Source organism: Alligator mississippiensis, chromosome 7 (assembly GCF_030867095.1).
Source record: "Alligator mississippiensis isolate rAllMis1 chromosome 7, rAllMis1, whole genome shotgun sequence".
Classification (NCBI taxonomy): Eukaryota; Metazoa; Chordata; order Crocodylia; family Alligatoridae; genus Alligator; species Alligator mississippiensis.
In genome coordinates this window covers 67,347,493-67,368,106 of record NC_081830.1, presented here as the reverse complement: position 1 = coordinate 67,368,106, position 20,614 = coordinate 67,347,493, and the positions used below count along the sequence as shown (strand labels likewise).

Below are 20,614 nucleotides of genomic sequence, written 5' to 3'. Positions count from 1 at the left end.
GCGGTGATTCCGATCCCATTCTGGCCGCCATGGGCTAGCCGGGGGCGAACCGGGGTCGAACCGGACCCGTCTTCGGTGCACGCGGGCTGTGGCCAGCAGCCCGGGCACGCGGGGTGGAAGAGAACCGCGGGGCAGTTTAGCGCATGCAAGGTAGAATTAGTTACGGAGGCGTAATGATTGATTGAAAAGATTGTTTACTTACACCCAAAGATGGTATCGGTGTAGGCTGGACAGGTTTCCAGGCACAGCTCCCGCTTGAACCCTCGTTGGAGGACTCTGACAAATCGATTGCTCCCACAGAGTTTGCTAGGCTCCACGGAGTCCGAAGTTACAGGAAAGGGATACGTCTAGGATTGTGCTCGGCGACGGGAAGAGGCTAGAGATGCGGTTCATTCTTTCCTCCGGAGTAGTTAAAGCTCCGTGGGTTCGGTTATTAAGCCTCTATTGCCTGCTTAGGGGAGGCACGCCGGGTCCGCGAGGGTCCGCAGCGCTTGGAGATCTTCACACGGAATCTCTCTCGTCCTCCCTCCTCCGGCTTGGGCGGAAGCTACCCAAGGCTTATGTACGGCTAGCAAGCCAATCGCTAGCCGCCACGTGTGCCTATATTAGGATTGGGCCAATAACGTGGCGTGAATCCCAATACAAATGGCGGGAACTTCTTTACAATGTGTATCACTACGGTGCAAGAAGGAGATGCACACTGCAAAGAAGCTACAATTTGGCGGGAAATCCCCCGTTGCACCAGAGCTCTCTCTAGCAGCAGAGAACTCTACCATGCAAAGAAAGCGACAAATTGGCGGGAAATAATTTAGCGGTGCCGAAGCGCACACATAAACAAAAAATCACAACTTTGGGTTGTGACAATTATATGTTCAAATTACTGAATGTCCTGTAATGAACCTGCTACACTGACAGTCCTTGCTTTGCCTTCGCCTGGAAACATGGGCGACTGGTGCCACCTTGGGGGGGGGGGACATGTGCCCCCCCCCCCAGCAACCAATCAGTGACTGGGGTGGGGTTCACCCACAGCTGATCGTGCCCACTGGGAATCAGCTGCAGCGCTCCCAGAAGTGGCCACAGCGCCTCATCCTGTGCTCCCACTCCCTGGCCAGCGCTCACAAGTGGGGCACCAGCGCTCCCGCCTGCGCCCCCCCCCCAACAGTCCATCACCTAATCGGAGAGCACAGCCTGTCAGGGAGTGTACCAGTGCTCTCAGGGGGTGCATGTACACCCCTGTGCACCCCTATACATCACCACTGCCTGGAAACATTTCCTCCAAAGATATGAACAGGACACACAGCTGTTATGCTTTTTATTAAGTTAAACTCAAAGAGTAAAAGAAAACAGGCAATAATAATACCATTTTGGAGAGAATACTGGCAGCTGGCAAGAATGTACTTTAAAAAAATACCTCATCAGAGAACCCAACACATGCACAATCTGCACCTTCATTTGAGTCTTCGTGGGACCTGCTGACACTTACATTATTTTACCAGATGATGTCACTCTAGGATTGCATAAGGATACGTATGTAAAGAAGGTAAAGAGCCCAAAATAAATTATTACATTTTTTTTTTTAACAGTAGAGCAGTGGTTCTCAACCTTTTCAGAATCAGGACACCCCTCCACAACCTTTTTGAAGGTGGTGACATCCCTGTGAGAACCACTGTTGTGCTCAGCTCACCTCAGTGCTCCTCAATGGGGTTGTGCTGACAGGTGAAACTGCCCTGTGCACAGAGCTGTCGCACATGCATGTTCCTCCTGCATTAGGGTTCTCTGATCAGCCTAAAGCAGGCAGGAGAGCTGGTTTGGGCTGTAGCTCTTCCCAGGCTCGTTCCCCTAGCATTTCTCCAAGAAACAGAGGTGCATGGGTCAGCTCCCCCTAACCCAGGCTCCCCTGTTTCCAGGAAGTGCTGTGCAAGGTCATTCTGGGAAGGGCTGCTGCATGAGCCAGCTCTCCTGGCTGCTTTAGGCTGATCAGAAAACCCTAAAGCAGGAGGAAGGTGCATGTAAAAGGCAGTTTTACTTCCCAGTTGTGATGGTTGCATCTGCATTTCATATCCCTGAGGGAGTCTCACAGCACCACAGCTGAGAACCACTGCTGTGGTTCAAGAAAGCTTAAAATCAGACCTTCCATTGGGAATCAGCTTTTAGAGATAAAGAGCAGGCCCCACATTTGCTTCATTATACTTCTGCTATTGGGAGATCAAACTGAGGGTTTTTCATTCATTCTGCTTTGATGCATCATGAACTGATCTATGGATTCCTTCTTGAACTACTGAAGCTTAGCCCAGGAATAATTCCAAAATTGAGGAGACAATTAAGGGTACAGTAAAGTCCATTAAAAAAAACCCCTCAGCAAACAGGCAAAAACCTTTCTGAAACTCCCTGTTTTATCTATTACTTAATGTGCTTGAAGACATGTATAAAAGATACAAATAATGGACAACAACCATCATAAAGCCAATACAGTATTCCTTAACTTCATAAAAATCTGACGGCTGAGGGCTTACTTCTTTTGTATACTTCATTTCCATACTCACATAATTCCATGGATTTCATTGAAGATATTTGTGATTTCCCCATCTTGATATTCAGTTTATTCCTAAATATCAGAATTTGGCCCTAAATGCTATACAAGCAATTAGTCAATGCACATACACTATTATTTATTTAAAGTGAGCAAAATAATAAAGGCTCAAAGGCAGCAGAGATAGTGGCACGTGGGAAGCTACCAGGCATCAGGCATCAGCAGGCTACCAGGCATCAGGCATCAGCATTTGCTGAATATGTGAGAAATGTAATGTTTCTTTACCCACAAGCAAGTGGCCAGTAAGAAGGCTAGCCCAAGAATTCAATAGGAGGGTGGCCAGCCCAAGAATTCTTTAAAATTATAATCTGCAAGCTTTTTATTAATACCCAAACATTTTTACTGACATATGTTTAACATAATGTGAATGTAACCCTTTTGTCAGCCCCTGGACAACAGTAACAAGGACCGTGTTCAAATTTAGGGGTTCAACACCAACCATGGATAAAAAGTTTGGTTGTCAGCAAAAGTTTTCAGGTTGTCAGTAATATATATATATTGACTGCAGCAATGGCCTTACACGGTGCTGCTCCCACCCTAGGAGTCCCCTCCTCACCCCTACACCCTAATACCCCTGGCCACACTCTGTATTGTGCTGCCCCCTCCAGTCAACTCTCCAGCCTTACCCCAGCCAGCCCTGCTCCCTCATCCTGCCATGGACCTCCACCTACCACCTGTCTGACTTCCCTGCCCTGAAGCTGTGTCCTGACTGAATCACTCCAACCCTGTCCTGCCAAGGACCACACAGCTATGCTATCTCATAGCTCTGGAAAAGGCAGGGAGACTTCTTGCTCTCCAAAGGGCTTTATTACAACAACACACACATACAAATATGTCTATCAACTTCCTATTGATGTTATCATGTCAGACCTCAGGACTCTTACTACCACATCCCCCTCTCAGAAGAAATTTGAAGATTTCCAAAGAACTGCAAAATCATCTTGAAAAGAGAAGTTACAAGCACATCACTTGCTTGTGAGTCTTTACCACTCACTTCCCTACAAACAGAGGGTAATCAGAACAGAAGTATCAATAAGCTTTTTCATTTAAAGCAGATGTATTCACATTCTAGTCTACCTGGTGGCACTGATGCATGTCCTGACCTAGTGTAGAAAACAGGTGGAATACAACTGAGATGCTCTCAATTCCTACAGAGAAGACTTCTAGGTATCTACACCCAATATGAACAAGGAGTATCTGCCCTAGCATGGAGAGTGTCTTGTACTCCTGCATCTGGAATCCAAACTTCCCGCTGTGAGGAAAGAGCAGGTACATTTCCTGAGGCCTGATTTTACAGTTCCATCTCTGATAGTCCTTTATCAGTTTATTTTTCCCACAAAATTCCTGTGCATCGACAAGTTTTGGAACCAAGTCATCTATCACAGTTGGCAGAGTTGTAAGGAGTCAGCACCTCATTAGCAACTCAGCAGGATGCCATCCATGCTCTAATGGTGTTGAACCATGTATCAGGAGAGCCTTATAGAGAGATCTTGTTTTTTCTGAAGCAAATTTTTCAGTCTGCACTGCATGTTCTGCTTCCCCATTATTATGTGAGAAATGTGGACTGTTGGTGATATGCTGAAAGTCATACTGGCATCCAAACTGATTAAACACAGCTCCAGAAAATTGTGAGCCATTATCTGTTCCTAAAGCTGAAGGCATGGCCTGGCACACCTATATATTCTTCAGCACCATTATAGCTCTCTGTTGTAGTATTCTGTAATTTTGCCATCTCCAAGAAACAGGAGTAGTAGTCGATAACAACAAAGCAAACAGAACCCTTCTGGGTTAGTACATTGGCTCTCAGCATCTGCTGTGGATAATTAAGTTGTAAGACTGGTTTGTGTTGAGCACAAACCTTACAACTAGTCACCCAGTTCTGTATGTCATCACTGATGGAGGGCCACCAAACTGTCTGACAAGCCCTGGCTTGACATCTTTTGTACTACCATGATGAGCTTCTTGAATCTTCTTTAGGATCTCCTAGTGTAGAGCAGAGGTATCAGTACTCTGTTGTGGAACATGACTAAATCCCTGACAACATGGAGATTTCGTTTCTCTTGTTGGTACTTCACCAGCTCACAGTCTTTGAATCTTACTTGAGGCCATCTTTCTAAGCAGTATTTCTTTATCTTTTGACAGAAAGGATCAGTTTCTTGATCCTTGATCCTAGATCCTTGTCTGTAATGAAGCAGAAAGGATCAGTTTCTTGATTCTAGATCCTTGTCTGTAATGAAATAGATATGGGTATCCACTCCGCAAAAAGGTCCACATAAACAGCCACATCTCACTCTTGGCAGTTTTTCCAGAGACAGTGGTGTCTGTAATGGTGCCCTGGAAAGAGTATCACCTGTCTGAAACTTTTTTCTAGGAATGTGCGTAATATAGGAAAATTTCAGCATTCCGAGGCAAAATCTCTGGATGCTCAGTTGGAGTTCATTGAGAGGTTTACCTCCAAACAGGGACACAAGTGGCTTATAATCCCTTTGTTGAATTGAACCTTCTCTTTTTTAGGCTGAAGAGGCCCAGGTCCCTCAGCCTCTCCTTGTAAGGTCTGCCTTGCAAGTCTCTGATCATACAGGTGGCTCTTCACTAGACTCTCTCAAGGTTTTCCATGTGAACTGGACACAGTACTCCAGCTGCGGTTTCACCAGTGCTGAGTACAGTGGAAGAATCGCCTCCTTGTTTATATATGAGATGCATCGGTTGATGCATGTCAGAGTATTGTTTGCCCTGCTGGCTACAGCATCACATGCCGGCCCATGTTCATGCAATGGTCGATATTACCCCTAGGTCCCTTTTGGTTGTGGTGCTAGTCAAATTGGCGCCACCTAGCCTGTTGGGGATTGGGCATTGTTTGCCCCCAGATGGAGCACTTTACACTTCTCAGTGTTGAACTTCATCTGGTTCTGATTCGCCCAACTCTCCAGCCTGTCCAGGTCCACCTGAATCTGCAGCCTTCAGGTCTTCAGGCGTGACCACACTCCCCCATAACTTGGTGTCATCCGCAAACTTGGCCAGTGAGCTCTTCACCTCTACACCCAAACCATTGCTAAAGATGTTGAAAAGCACTAGACCAAGCACACACCCCTGATGGACGCCACTGGCCACTTCTCGCCAGGATGACAGATCCATGCGTAAGAACTCTCTGGGTCCTTCCTTGCAGCCAGTTACCTACCCACTTAACCATCAAGCAGTTAATCCCACAATCTTCCAATTTTCCCGTGAGGATATTATGGGATACTAGATCAAAGGCCTTTTGGAAGACTAGGTATATAATGTCGACCTCCACTCCCTTGTCCAGGTGGCGAGATACCTGGTCATAGGAGATGAGATTGGTAACATAAGATTTGCCCACAACGAAGCCATGCTGGCTATCATTCAGAATCCTACCCTCTGCAAGCATATTGCACATAGACTTCTTGATGAGTTTTTCTAGGATTTTCCCTGGGATAGAAGTTAAACTGATTGCTTTATAGCTGCCCGGGTCCTCCCTCTTTCCCTTCTTGAAGATGGGCACCATATTGTCCCTCTTCCAATCCTCAGGTATCTCCCCTGAGTGCCATGAGTTTTGGAAAAGTTTCACCAGGAGTCCTGCAATGACCTCAGCCAGTTCCTTCATTACTCTCAGGTGAAGTTCATCTGGTCCTGCTGACTTATAAATGTCTAGCTTTTCTATTTGGTCATGCACCGGCTCAGCATCAATGATCCTCCATTGAGTAATTAAGAGTGCTTATTTGGTAAGGTTCAGACTTTTTGTCTAGACCTGACTCTTCCCTGAAGTGGTTAAAACATCGGATCCATCTAGGCCACATTCCAGGGTATTGGAAATCAAACTATATTGGTGGTGTAACTTTAACTGCCTGCATTATTTCCATAGCCAGCCTCTGCCCTGAGGTGGACTCAGCTGTTGCTGGAGCTTGGTTTGTCATTTGGTATCCAAATTTGGTATCCAAATTTGTCATTTGGAATCACCTAATCGCTGACTGGCATTTGGTGGCAGGATTTAGCCACTTCTGACACCAGGTGCTATCTCATAGCTCAGGAAAAGGCAGAGAGACTTCTTGCTCTCATAAGGGCTTTATTGCAACAAATAACACGCAAAGATGGCTGACAATTTTCTGTTAATGTCCTGCAACATCCAGACTCATTCAGATGACAGAGCATCAATCGATCTCATCGTTACTGGGTTTTGGGGAAGGGGGTGCTGCAGGGGGTGTTTATGGATAGGGCCGCCTTTTTTTTTTTTTCCAGACTTTACAGATAGATGTTTTTAGCCTTTTTTCATGGACTGTCTGTACATTTACAGTCAGTTGGCAACCCTGCTCATTAGTCTCATTTCTAACTAGATAACATCTCTGTTCTACCAGTACTGCTACTTACAGCAATAATTCGGTATATCTGATTCTGCCTATCACTGCCCCTTTGATGGTATCAAAAACTGTGCCTGAACCAAATATATCAATGCATTTTAGTATATTAAGTGTCTCTAATCAGCAAGGACAAGATACAAGGCCTACATATGAAACTGAAAACACACTATTGTGTTATTTAGCTTATTTTATTTTACTAGAAAGACTTCCATCAGTAGGCCTATTATGATCAGCTCAACAATGAATCCCTTCACAAAGGAAGAATAGCTTTCTTGCCATCAAGTATTTTACAATATAAAACCCAAGCAAAACTTCTTTTTCCCTGAAACAGGTTTGCCTGGTTTACATACTATCCAAGTATCCATTTGGACTTGAGGTTGCTAGGTAACAAACACAGCTAGCAATTCTTTGCCCTGATCTAGTCTCTTTTCTTCCGCTGTGAAGTATGCCAAGCTTTCCCTTCATGTGGTCAGAGCTGACTTTTTTATATATGGGTTTTTTGTTAAAGTTTTCCTTACTCCTCTTTTCAACCAATATATACCAAGAAAGAAAAATGTTAAGGGCCAGATTATGATGAGACCTTACACAAGTATGCAGGAGAGTTCAAGGACTTGTAATATTTGCCCACATCCCTCATTTAAAAGAAAGAAAACTACTGACATCCTATAACAAAGTATTACATTTCTGAAATGTATCACAAGTTTACTCAATCTGATTGCTTCCCCAAATGTCCATATTGGACCAATTCAACCAAATTCATTATTGGTATAAGAAGGGGCAGCTTTCCTGCTTCACTGGAGTTGTATTCACTTACACTGATGATGACTTTGGCTTTCTATGCATATCACTAAGTGGCAGATATTAGTCTGGGACTATTTCATTTTCTTGATGTTGGAAGAAATGCTTATGCTAAAATATTTAATTACAGTCCCTTTTCAGCATGAGGGAATGAAAAATGTTTAATTTACCTTGTACACAATGAACCAAGAAGTTCACTTTCAGATTACACTCCCATTTACCTGATTGGCAGCCATTCAAGACAACGAAGACAGACTTTCAAAAGGTGCTGATATCACCAGAAAGGCTGAAATTTCATCCAGTGGAATTCTGCAGGTTGAAATACTAGCTGATATGGCTTGATTCTTCCTTTCTTGTTATCCTGGCTATTCTTCATTAGCTCTCAAATTAAGTAACAGTTTAGCTATCTGCAAGATAAGTATCTTTGATGTGCCTCTGCCAAGTTTACACAGAGTGGAAACTTGTCCAAGAGGTCTAAACTGAGTTAGGAATCCTGTAGACACTGTATATATACACACATAGTAAGAGAGCGCTCTTATACCGAAGAATTTATCCTCTGCATATATAAGAGCAAGATAGGGAAATGGCATACAAACTGAAAATGGGAACAAAGCTCACGGAGTTCATGTGACTTGACTGAAGTTACATATGAAGTCTTTAGGAGAGCCTGAAACTGAACTTTTCTTCTGAATCCCAATCCAGTGCCATAGCCACAAATCTGTTCTTCCTCCTGAATAAGGAAGAAATGCAGGAACAGTCAGTTTTCTAAAACGTTTTTGCCACAGTTTCCCTATTAAAGATAAACCATGTTACTTGCTTTGTAAAACTAGCAATAAGAGTATTTTCTACAGTCTGGGACAGTCTGTGGAGAAATAATATGGAACTTTCTATTTACTAAAAATACATTTAATTAATTGTGTGAGATACTGGGTGTACCTACACGAGCACATTTACTGAGCAGTAATCTAAGTTACTGCGCAGTAACTGAAAATTACTGTGTAGTATGGGATCGTGTCTATATGTGCACTCCTGTAGTGCGCATTAACTATGGTGGCTTATGCTGATTTGGTCTTAAATTTTCTACCTGCATGATACAGGTAGCAAATTTAAGCCCAATTAGATACTACACAGTCATGCATGTGTAGATGCATTACTGCACAGGAATGCAGGAGATTCCCGGCTGGGTCTGCCTAGCCACTAGGGGGCCAGCTGGAGCCCAGCCGGAGCCCAGCCCCAGGGCTCCTGCCTGGCCCCCATCCTGCTGCTGGACTGGGCTGGGCTGGTCTGTCAGCCCCTAGCTGCAGAATATAAAAGCCTGCAGCCTGTGCCTTGGGACACAAACCAGAGGGAGCCAGCAGGGGAGTGCTGCAAAGGGCTGCAGTTTGTTGCACCCCTTGCCAACCCTGTGATCCCCGCAGGGCTCCTGGCCCTGCTGGCTGTGCCACCAGGGCCAGCACCTGCTCTCCACTGCTGCTCAGCCCCATCTCTCTTTCTTTGCAGGACCATGGTGAAGCACCTCAGCCACTCAGCTGCAACTCCCTGGCCATGCCCCTGTCAGGGGTGCTGTTGCCAGGTGCACGGGGGCCCAGTCAGCTGGCATGGGGCATGATGTTGTCTTTCTCCCCCATGTCTAGCCCTGGCCCCATCCACATGCACCCTCCTGTCTGGAGCCCCAGAGGATGTCCTGAGGCAGCTTGCCCAGGGAAGGCACTTGAATGACCACATTTATGAGGCCCTGGCAGCTGGGATGTGTGCACAGGGCCACTCCCAGTCAATGTGGCAGTGCCACATTAAGGTCAAAGGCCTGCAGGCCCAGTGGGTGGCTGTCACCAGACACAATTTTGGTCCAGTGGAGCCCCCAGGATCATGGCCTTCATGTGGTAGCTGATCCACATTCTGGTGCCCCAGAAGCCCACACCCCACCCTGACATCTCTGGTGACATGTCACTGGAGCAGGGGCCTTGGGCCTTCAGCACCCTGCACTCCTCCCCAGCTGCTGCACCCACTGGCAGCCCAGGGAGCCTGGGCCAGCAGCTGCCTCAGCCTTGGCCCTTCCCCATAGCTGCTCATGAGGAATGGCCAGCCATGTCACCCCTCAGCCACCAATAGCACCAGCTCTTCTCAGCACTGGCCCCCAGCCCACTGGAGGCCATGGACACCTAGCAGTGCCAGATGCTGCCAGACATAGGGAGCCCTGTGCCGAGCTGCCAGCCTTACTGGCCACGGACCTGTAGTAAGTCCTGCACGGGGGGTGGAGGATAGGGGGTGGGCCCTCCCAGTCTCAGTCCCCACCCCTGTCCCTGCCCCTGGCCCCAGACCAAGCCCTGACCTCAGCCCCCACTCCTTGCCCAGCCCACCCAGACTCCCCTGGTTCCAGGGTCCCCCCCACAGCACACAGAGGTGGGACGCAGGTCAGACCTTTATTGAGCAGCTCATGTCCCTGCAGTTGGGTGGGCACAGGCCTCTCACACGTCGAGGAAGTCTTCAGTCTCATCAATTATCACCTTCTCAGTGGGAGGCTGGGGACAGAAATGTGTAGTGCTGCAACAGATAGCCCTCCAGGCAGTGGTGGAGGCTCCAGGGCAGGCTGGGCTTGCCCCCCATGCCGTTGTAGCTCAGAGTCCAGATCCAGGGCTGCAGGTATGCCCAGGGCACCAGCAGGATCAGCAGCAGCAGGGCATAGTGGCCCTGACAGCCCTCCACCTGCACAAACAGCTCATTGTGTGCCGCCCACGGTGGTGGCATGCTCAGAGCACAGCAACGGTATGGTGGGTGCTGACCCCCAGGCATGTCCCTGGAGGGTCCCCAGTGGGGAGGGTTGGGGCACAGCCAACCCCTCACCCCAGCTGTCCAAAAGCCCTGCACACCCCAAGCTTGGGTTCCAGGGGCCAAGTGGCAGCGCAGCAGAGCGGTGGGCCTGCAGAGGCAGGGCAGGGGGGCAGCAGGGTCTGGAGCCACAGCCTGTCCTGGCCCTTGGAAGGGGGTAGGGGAGGCAAGCAGCCTGCAGCCAGCCCCCAGGGAGCAAGCAGGGATGGGGGCTCGGGTGGCACACACCAGGGTCTGGGCCTCCCCAGCCAGCTTATTATGGTCTCTGGCCACCTGCACATGGCCAACCTCCAATCTAAAGCCAGGCAGCACAGGGCCTCTGGAGCAGAGCATCATATCTCTCACATGTTGAAAACTCTCACAAAAGCCTTCTGTCTCTTGCCTCTGCAGGGCCAACATCTGGACATGGGGGAGAGGTCACAAGGGCCTGCACAACCACTGCTATGGCCTCACCGCCCCACCTGCTGCTGGAGCTGCCCAAAGGTGCCAGCTATACCAGTGGTGCAGCCTTAATGCTCCAGCAGCTGGGGGTTGTCATGGAGGGCTGGATGGTGGACTAGCTGGCATGGAAGGTAGAGGACCTCACCTGGGAGGCCTCCCAGGAAGGGGAACAGCAGTGGGCCTGTGAGGCCCAATGGGCTAATTGGGAGGCCCTGGAGTGGCAGCACATGTCGCTGCTGGAGCAGCAGTTGGCTGCACCCATGCCCTTGGTCCAACCTGCCACCCCGCAGCAGGCCCCTGGCAGCAACCTGGAGCAGGTGCTGCAGCACCTACTAGCTGCAGGCATCCCCAGCCTTCAACATTTCCCTCAGACCCACAGGAAAACCATCTGTGGCTGGGATGCTGGCCACCTGCTGCCAGACTTTCTACCTTGGGTGGCCCCAACTCTCAGCCCTGCACAGATGAACTCAGGGACAGGGCCGGACAGGTGATATGTTTTAAGTTTAGGAAGCAGGGTTTTTATTGTTGGTGGGTGGGGAGTGTAGAGGGGCACTGTGGGGTGGGGGGGGGGTCTGTGTTTGTTGAGGGGGGAGGGAGAAGAGATGGGGGGGTTGGTTTTTTAATAAAGCTTGTACTATTTGACCTACGTGTGTGTGTCCTGGGGTGGTGCTGGGGGTGGGCGGTGAGGGGGCGGGTGTGGGATGTGGGGCAGGTGGGCTGGAGCAGGGAGTGCAGAAGGTGGGGGTCAGCCAGAGCCTCCTGCAGCCAGTGTCCTGGGCCCGGCTGGTGCGTGCATGGCTGTCCTGGGGCCTGGGCAGGGGGTGCCCTGGTGGGGCTGTCCGGGCGAGAACCATGGACAGCAGCAGTGCAGGGCACTGATTATTGCTGGCAGGGGCTGGGCTGGAGCAGCAGGGCACCACTGGCAGAGGCAGAGATAGGGGTAGCATGGGGAGGCAGGATGGGCAGGGAGGGAACTGCCATGTGCTATGCCTGCACTGGGCACATAGCTCCTGGGCAGGGAGCAGAGGGCAGGGCTGTGCTTTTAAGATGGCCACCAAGTGCTGGCAGCTCCCTCTGGCCTCAGCATGGTTGCCAAGTGCTAGCAGCCAAATGACCAGTAAATAATGGGCATGTCTACACATGCATTTATGCAGGCTTAAATTTACTGTGCAGTAAGTTACTGCACATTAAGTGGGAATAGGCTGGCATCTGCACATGCACATGATCTAGGACTAAATGTAGTCCCAGGTAAGAGCAGCCTGCCATGTGCCCTCAGGTGGCCACAGTGGAGCTCCAGCCTCTGGCCACATGGCTGCCAGCCCTTGGGATTAACTTTAGTCCCAAATTGAAGCCAGGAGAGGTGGCCAGCCAGGAGCCCTAGCACTGGGCAGACCCAGCAGGGAGGCCCCCTGGGTTACTGTGCAGTGTCTACATGGGTGTTACTGCTTAGTAACTAATCGGAATTAAAATTATGATGCAGGTATCAAATTTACATTCAAGCCAGTGTAAGTTGCCATATTTACTGTGCAGTATGGGCGTGTACTTGTAGACGTGCACCCATACTGCTCAGTTATTTCAGTTACTGCTCACTAAATGCACATGTATAGATGTACCCATTAAGCGTCATTTTTGTGCTGTCAATCTGCCAACCTCTAAGAATATCAAAATTTCATTTTCAAAAAATTTTATTTCTGTACCTAAAAAGAACTGATTTTTCTAACACACACGTTCTATACATAATAATGAAAATACTTTATTGGGCCAAACCCTAAGCTGGTGAAAATCAATGTAGCTCATTTTAATACAGTGCAGTTTCCCAATTTACCTTGGCCTTAATGCTCACTTTTTCATAGCAAAGCATAAGCAAATATTTACAACTGCCAAACCACTTGAGGGAGCCAGAAGGTAATTTGTGGCCAAGCATTTTACCTTAGGGGTTTTAGATGACATAATTACAGATAGGTAGTAGATGTGGAGCTCCCTGAACATGCAGCTGTGAATCTGCTCCTAAGGTCCAAAAATGATTTAGGAGAGTAATATGCCTACTAATAGAAGAAGACTGCACTATTTTTCCCACCCCCCCCCCAACTCTGCAAGCAAATGAAACCTGTTTTTTTGGATCTTCTGTCATTTAGTGCAGAATAAAGAAAGTATACCTCCACCATATTGCCCATTTTTTCCATGCCCTCTGGAGGGTGATGCTACAAGGGAAAAATCTGGTACTGGACAGCAATATTTAAAGAAGTAGGGACAAAACCAGAGAAGGTCCATATTGCTCCCCAAACTATGCTTACAGCATTTGCTAAGAAAGAAGGTAACACCTCATTGAATATTATCTTTCCCATACAGCACTGCCCTTTAAAAGTAGGTCCTGTGAGCCAGTGCAGCTAAGAAAATTTCCCAGTAAATAAGCACCAATGCACTACTCTACAAGGAAGGGAGGAACACCACAGAGAGCATGGATGCTTGCCAATCCAACAAAACAATACAGGAGAAATTCTCATGAGATCCTTGCTGACTTTTCCTCCTTTTGTCCTTCTCCTAGATTTTACTACAAGAGGAAAAAAGTAGCCTACTGACATTGAAGTATAACAGACTTTAGAGTACTTCCTAACACACTGTTTATTTTAATATTAAAATAGGTGCAGGACAGAGCTATGGAGGCCAAAGCTGCCTGTTTATCCAGAGGCTTAGCATGAGAGAGAACAGAAAAATAAAATTCCCTCAACATCCATGATTATCCCTATTCTGAAAAGGCCACCACTAGCAATGGAAAGGTAATGCCAACCCTATCTGCTGACTGGCAGTTCTGGATGTTTAAATTATGTGGATCCTTGTCCTCTAGGAGTAAGACTGACACAACCAAACCCATGTCAGATATTGAAAATCTACTCTAAAACAAGAAAATATATTTTTATCTTGGAATATTCTACTAAAGTTTTCAGAATCTCTGCAGTTCTCAAGCAACCATAGTGTTATGCATAGCCTGTTACTACTCATGTACTGTACTACTACAAACTGTCACAACTAAACCAATACGTTAACTGCATAAAATACCCTCAATCATGGTAAATGTATTTTTAACTTGCACCAAGAGACAGTAAAATCAAACCCACTCTAAAGGAAATGTAACCAATATTTTTTTTAGATATATTCATTCTAAAGTGGATGAATATAAAAAATGCTATTATAAAAGACAAATGAGAAAAACTATTCCAGTCCTTCCAGAAAGACACTATCAGACTGCCTGATTCTTTTTAGCTCTCTCTCAGGTTCATGAAAATTGTATAATTTTTATATAGCCCTTATTTCTTATCTCGGCCTGACAGCTTTTAGAATTGCAAATACAGGTTCCCAAGGCATATTACAGTTCCCATGCTACCCTTCTCTCTTTCTCAGAACAGAAATGGGTGGAACCATGAAGAGCCAGCTTCCCTCATCACTGGGTCATTTGGGTCAAGGAACTGTAACCAGTGCTTGAGTCAACCAGAAATAACAATACTGGCTCCTCTACTAGGTCTGCCTGCTTTCGCAAGACTACTTCCTCTTCCTCATAGGCTGTTATCTTATCCACAAGGTTTCATAAAAGTAAATTAGAACATGATGTTACTGGCCCAAGCGGGTTCCCCCTAATAAACAACAATGGGACTGCACACTATTATGCAGAATGATCCTGTTACATTTTAAACAAAGATATTGTCTGCAGACAACATGTTATTTAATATCTTCAGACATCTAGAACTTGATAATCAAATATACATTGTTAATTGCCATGTAGTTAGTTTTAAATATTGGTTCAGAAGTTATTGGTAAATATAAAAGAAGTTATTTTGTAAGGTCTTGGAGACAGGAAATTGTAAACCTATGTGTTGAGGTGTCATCTTAACTATTGTAAGATAACCATAAGTGACAAGTAAGAAAGGAAAGGTAGTAACTTTGTCTTCAACAGTAATGCATTATGTAAGTTTAAATCAGCTCAAGTGTGAAATTAATATCACATATGTACTGAACTGCCACCAATATCTTAATAAGGGACCCCATGAATATTCTCTCCCTTACCCTGTGATAGGCTCCATGACCAAGGTTAGGGAGAGAACAGACTGGAGAACCTATAGTTTCTATTTTTTCTTTCCCCATTAATCCCCCCCCCCCAAAAAAACTTCTTATAACCATAACCAAATAAAAAGGTAAAACTTACCCTGAGGTAAGTGGGGAAGTGGGTGACACAGAGGAAGCACAAGCAGGAGTGGGCAACAGGAGAGACCTTCTCATTCTTCCTGAGAAAGTAGGGCAATTGGCTAGTTACCTCAGGTGTCTGCACGTGAATTCATGAAGCCTGGAAAACAAGCAGGAAGACTTGGAAGTCCTTGCACAGATGTGAAACTATGACATGATTGGAATAACAGAGGGACGTGGTAGGAGAGCTCACATGGCTGGAGCACTGTCATGGATGGGTATAAACTGTTCAGGAAGGACAGGCAAGGGAGAAGAGGAGAATGAGCTGGGCTTTATGTAAAAGAGCTGTATGATTGCTGAGAGCTCCAGTATGAAACTGGAGACAGGCCTGTTGAAAGTCTCTGGGGAGAGCAACAAGGGTGATTTCATGATGGGAGTCTGCTATCAACCACCAGACCAGGAGGATGAGGTAGATGAGGCTTTCTTCAAACAGGTAGCAGAAGTGTCCTGATCTGGTTCTCATGGATCTTGGTTCTCATGAGCGACTTCAATCACCTTGGCAGCTGCTGGGAGGGCAATACAGCAGTGCACAGGCAATCCACTATGTTTTTGCAGAGCACTGGGGACAACTTCCTGGAGCAAGTGTTGGAGAGACCACCTAGGGGCCGTGCTCTTCTTGACCTGCTGCTCACAAACAGGGAAGAATTGGCAGGGAGTGTAGAAGCAGATGTCAACTTGGGCAGCAATGATCACAAGATTGAGTTCATGATCCTGAGAAACGGAAGGAAGGGAAACAGCAGAGTAAGGACCCTAGACTTCAGAAAATCAGACTTTGACTCACTCGGGGAAAGCTGGTTGTACTTTAAAGAAGCCATCCCAATGTACAGGAAGACTACCAAGTATGGCAGAAGACCAGCTTGGCTTAGGATCGAATGCTCCAGTGAGCTAAAACATAGAAAGGAAGCTTACAAGTGGAAACTTCACCAAACAACTAGGTTGGAGTATATCAGTATTGCTCAGGCATGTAGGGATGAAATCAGGAAAGCCAAAACACTGTTGGAGTTACAGTTAGCAAGGGACATGAAGGGTAACAAGAAGGGATGCTACAAGTGTCAGCAACAAAAGAAAGATCAGGGAAAATGTGGGTCCCTTACTGAATGGGGGAGGTAACCTAGAGACAGATGATGTGGGAAAGGGTGAAGTACTCAATGCCTTTTTCACCTCTGTCTTCACAGGCAAGGTCAGCTCCCAGACTGCTGCACCTGGCAGCACAGTTTGAGGGGGAGGGAGTAGCTAACAGTGATGGAAGAACAGGCTAGGGACTATTTAGAAAAGCTGGATGCAAGCATCCTATTAACTCCTAAAGAACTACTTCACTGATGCTGGGATTTCTCCCAGGACATTTTGCTGCAATCTTTTGCTTTCCAAAAGACAAGAAAATGTTGTATTTCTAAGTGTCTGAGATAAAAATTACCTCCACCAAGTATGGTGATATAGGATTCTAGGAAAAGTGAATATCCATCAGAAGTAGGCACATCATTCTAACTTTACTGGCTATGTTTGGTAGCAGAATTTTACTAAAGGGGCTCCAGTAGCCTTCCAGAGTTGCTTTCAAACCAGACACATCACTGCATACTGATCCTGACAAATGTACAGACTGGAACTATGAGGAAGCTTCCTTTGTTCTCTTTATATGAAGATGCTTGTTCTGAACATAAAGACAGTGCACTGATTGTACTCCTCCCACATCCACCCAACTATTGTTTAAAATATTTGGATTACCCGGAGAAGCAAAAACCTAATCTTAATAACCGTGTGAACATGACACTATAACCTGCATCCTTCCTTTCCAATACACAATGTGCCCCTAGTGCCTCTTTGCCACAGTGGAGTCAGAAATTTTTTTTTTCTTAAAACGTTACTGAATCACCTCTTCATAACAAACAAATGTATTATCACTACAAATGCAAACTACTGATATAAATTATTTCATTAACCTCTTCATACACCAATTCAGTGAGTATATGTTACATACACATCACCAAAATCATGCAACAATATACAACGATACAAAGAAGAGAATAAATTATTTTAAAATCCATTTTATAGCTTTAAAATTACTTACATTATTATGAAGCTGACTTCACCCATGTAATATATTCAATTAAAGATAAGAATTGTAAATCCAGTGGTATGAGAACTCTCCCTGGAGCACCACCATGCTAGACTAAGTAAAAAAAATCTTTATCTTTATTGTATCATGGAGGAGCCTTGAAACATAAGTGATTTGACTATATCCATTGTGAAGAAACCAGTGTTTTTCTTTTCATGTTATTGATGTGTATCTAAGATTATTCTTCACTGGCATTGAAGTTCCAATGTATATTTTTAAATAAAATAGACTATGCTTTATAATATAGTAAAATATAAACACTATGCTCAAATAGTTGAAATATCAAGAGAAATGGCATTTTTTTTCATCTTTAAGTTCAAAATATCTGCCATGCTACCTTTTACTTTTTATCCCCATCACTATAGATTTCACCTTGGGGATGACCTTGTTCTGTCTGAAGCTTTATGTCTTTAATGTACGGTGTGAGTTAAATCTAAGATGATTCTCAAATACATTGCAGGTAAGTGTTTATGTCACAAATAAATACAGTAGATTACTCTCAAACCTATACATTTGGAGTGTTTATTACAGATGCAATTGCTATCTTACCATAAATCAAAGTACTTAAAGTGCCATATGATACCAAATGTTTAGTTTAACAGCATAAAATTGAGCCAAACTGTATGCAGCACTTTATAGGTGCTATAAAATCCTTGTGCTTGTGGCCTCACTTTTTGTGCATTACCTTGATCAATCAAGCCCACTGAACATTCTGGATAGTAAATACCAACATGAAACAACGATTAGCTTTCAGGGTTTAGTTTTCTTAAATTATTGCTGTCTCCTGTGAAAATTTCAAAATATGACAAAACCCCAACTGAGGCAGGGCTGGTATTTAAAGCCATTGGATTTACTTCCCCTTTATTAAGTTTTCTTCTATTATCCATTCTCTCATACAACGCTCTTGTACTCTCAGCTACACCAATAATTACGAATCCGTTATGAAACCCATTATGAACAGTTTTAGCCATTTCACTATAAGAAATGCTTTATTTTATAGATCTATGACAGTGATCTTTCCTTTTCCTTTCCCTGTCTTAAAACTTAGCAGATTTATATAGCAACTGTGCTGGTTAGGTCTAATTCCTTTGTTAATTCTTTTACAGCAGCAGTGGCCAATTACTTCCTGGGAGGTTTGAGAATGCAACAAGTAGTATTCCTCAGCTCACTCTACTGTGCAGCCCACATAGAATTCAAGTGCCTTTATGCAGTACCTTAGAAAAATGCAGCTCAAAGCAATCTGAAAGACTGGATGTTGAGCCTTTTAGTCTCTATGAGCTACAGCTCCATACCTAAGATAAAGGTGACTGCAGTCTGCTGCATTTTATGCACTTTGAGTAAACTCTGACACTCTAAGGGAAGTACTAGCATAAGACTTATGCACCACTTTTTTCCTTCTGTTACTGAGATACCCATTTTACAGATGACATAACTAAGGCACATAAGTGATCTTGTTGTTTAAAAGACACAAACATCCCGATGTCCAAGTTGGAGATAGAATTCAGACATTCTAGCTCCTAGTATTGCACTTGAACCACTAAATGGCATTTCTCATACTGCCCAAAATGCACTTTTCCCTTGGTGTCTTCAGTATTTTTCCTCAAAATATGCATATTTCTGCAAAAGGGTACATTTACATCAATGATAGTCCACTGCTTTAAAAAGATTTGTAGATACTTGGTTAATCAAAGATGCAAATGTAGAAATTGAAAATTAAAGTGAAATATTGGAAATATGGATCATTAAGTAGTGCTGTAGTGCTGTGCACATGAAAGCTAAACAGAGCAATTTACTAATAAAAAGATGCATTTCAGTAACATTTGTTATTTTTAAAAGTTTACTTTTTATTCTACATGTAGTAGATGCAATATTTTACAATTAAATCCAATTATTATCAAGGAAGTCTTGATTTTGAATAAAATGCTCAAGGGTTTGTTCACCACCACACAACTATACTTTGGCCTAAATGCCTTGGGAATGAGGGAAGTTCACACCCCTGTCAAATGACATTGTTTCACTCAGTCTGGCTGAAGGCCAAATGAAAGCAGTGCAAAGGCTCTCTTTGTAACCAAAGCTAGACATTTAATTCCTTTTCAAATGAAAACATATAGAAATGTAGAAATGGATGGATGAAAGAAACTGTTTTCGCTGACTCCATTACAGGCCTTACAGCACAACTCTCAATAGCTCTGTAAATATATACAACAAAACGCAGCACACAAATATCATTCTCATCTTAAATTCATGTTAATTAGTACTTTCCAGTTACTTGGCTAACCATTATCTAACATTTCAAGTATTCAAAAGGAATAGCCCCACTCATTAACTACGGTCTAAACCCTTGTGGTTTCATTATTTAAATCCATATTTATCCACTTAGTTGTATTATTCCAAAAGCAGATCTCCTTTCAGCTTTCTTTTTTCAGGGCTGCGTATTTTATGCACGTCAGGCAATCCCTCAGAAACATTCCCTCCATCCTCAAGTTACTGTTGTTGTACTTTTCTGGAAGGTTTCCAAGCCACTGATGAGGTTTTTTTTCTAGAATTGAGCCCAGGATGGAGCAGAGTATTCCAAGCAGGTCCTGAAAAGGGCCGCATTCAGTGGCACCATTTATTTCCTGAACTTTGTAACAAATTCCTTTTTTTAATCTATCTGAGCATTGCCTTGCTTTCCATGCAGTTATTACATATTGTACCATCCCGCCTTTATGCAGCTGCTTACCACTGTCTTTCTCAGATCCCATCTTCAGCAGTTTCTTTTGGCTCTTTGCCCTTACATAAACATTTTAAATTATTGTGTGTTCACCTGAAGCATGCAACCTTTGATTTGAGATTGTATCTAGACAAGAACTAAAAGTCTCAATACCATTACTGGATTTTCTCCTGACAACACTCTGGCTAAGTACAGACATTCAAAAAGCTGAAGACAGAATTGATCCAATCTAGGCAGATTTCTCTATGCTTAGATTAGATCAGGAGCGAACAGAATGCACATTCGCCCTTCGGTTGTGGGGGAGTGGGCAGGCAGATGCCTGCACTGACTGAGGCCAAAGGTGCGGGGTACTCCCTCACACCTCCAGCATGCCAGAGATTGCTAAGGGCAGCCAAGCAGGGACCATCCCCGCCTGCCTGTCAGGCACACACCCCAAGCTCCCTTCTCAGTCCTCAGCTTCCAAGAGAGCCCCAGAGGGAATTATCATGGCACATGCCCCCATCACTGCCAGCCAAATTGCCAGG

The 20,614-nt window shown here is 45.0% G+C and overlaps 1 long non-coding RNA gene across 1 annotated transcript in view; it reads right to left on the bottom strand.

Moving 5' to 3' along the window:
* Positions 1–6,498: 6,498 nt before the first annotated feature.
* Positions 6,499–20,614, bottom strand: part of LOC132251437 (uncharacterized) — a 34,728-nt gene continuing 20,612 nt past the window's right edge. Inside the window, exons 3-4 of the long non-coding RNA XR_009463495.1 lie at positions 10,180–10,280; positions 6,499–8,491 (exon numbers count right to left, since the gene is read on the bottom strand). This is a non-coding gene — a long non-coding RNA (uncharacterized LOC132251437). The remainder of the gene's footprint in view (positions 8,492–10,179; positions 10,281–20,614) is intronic.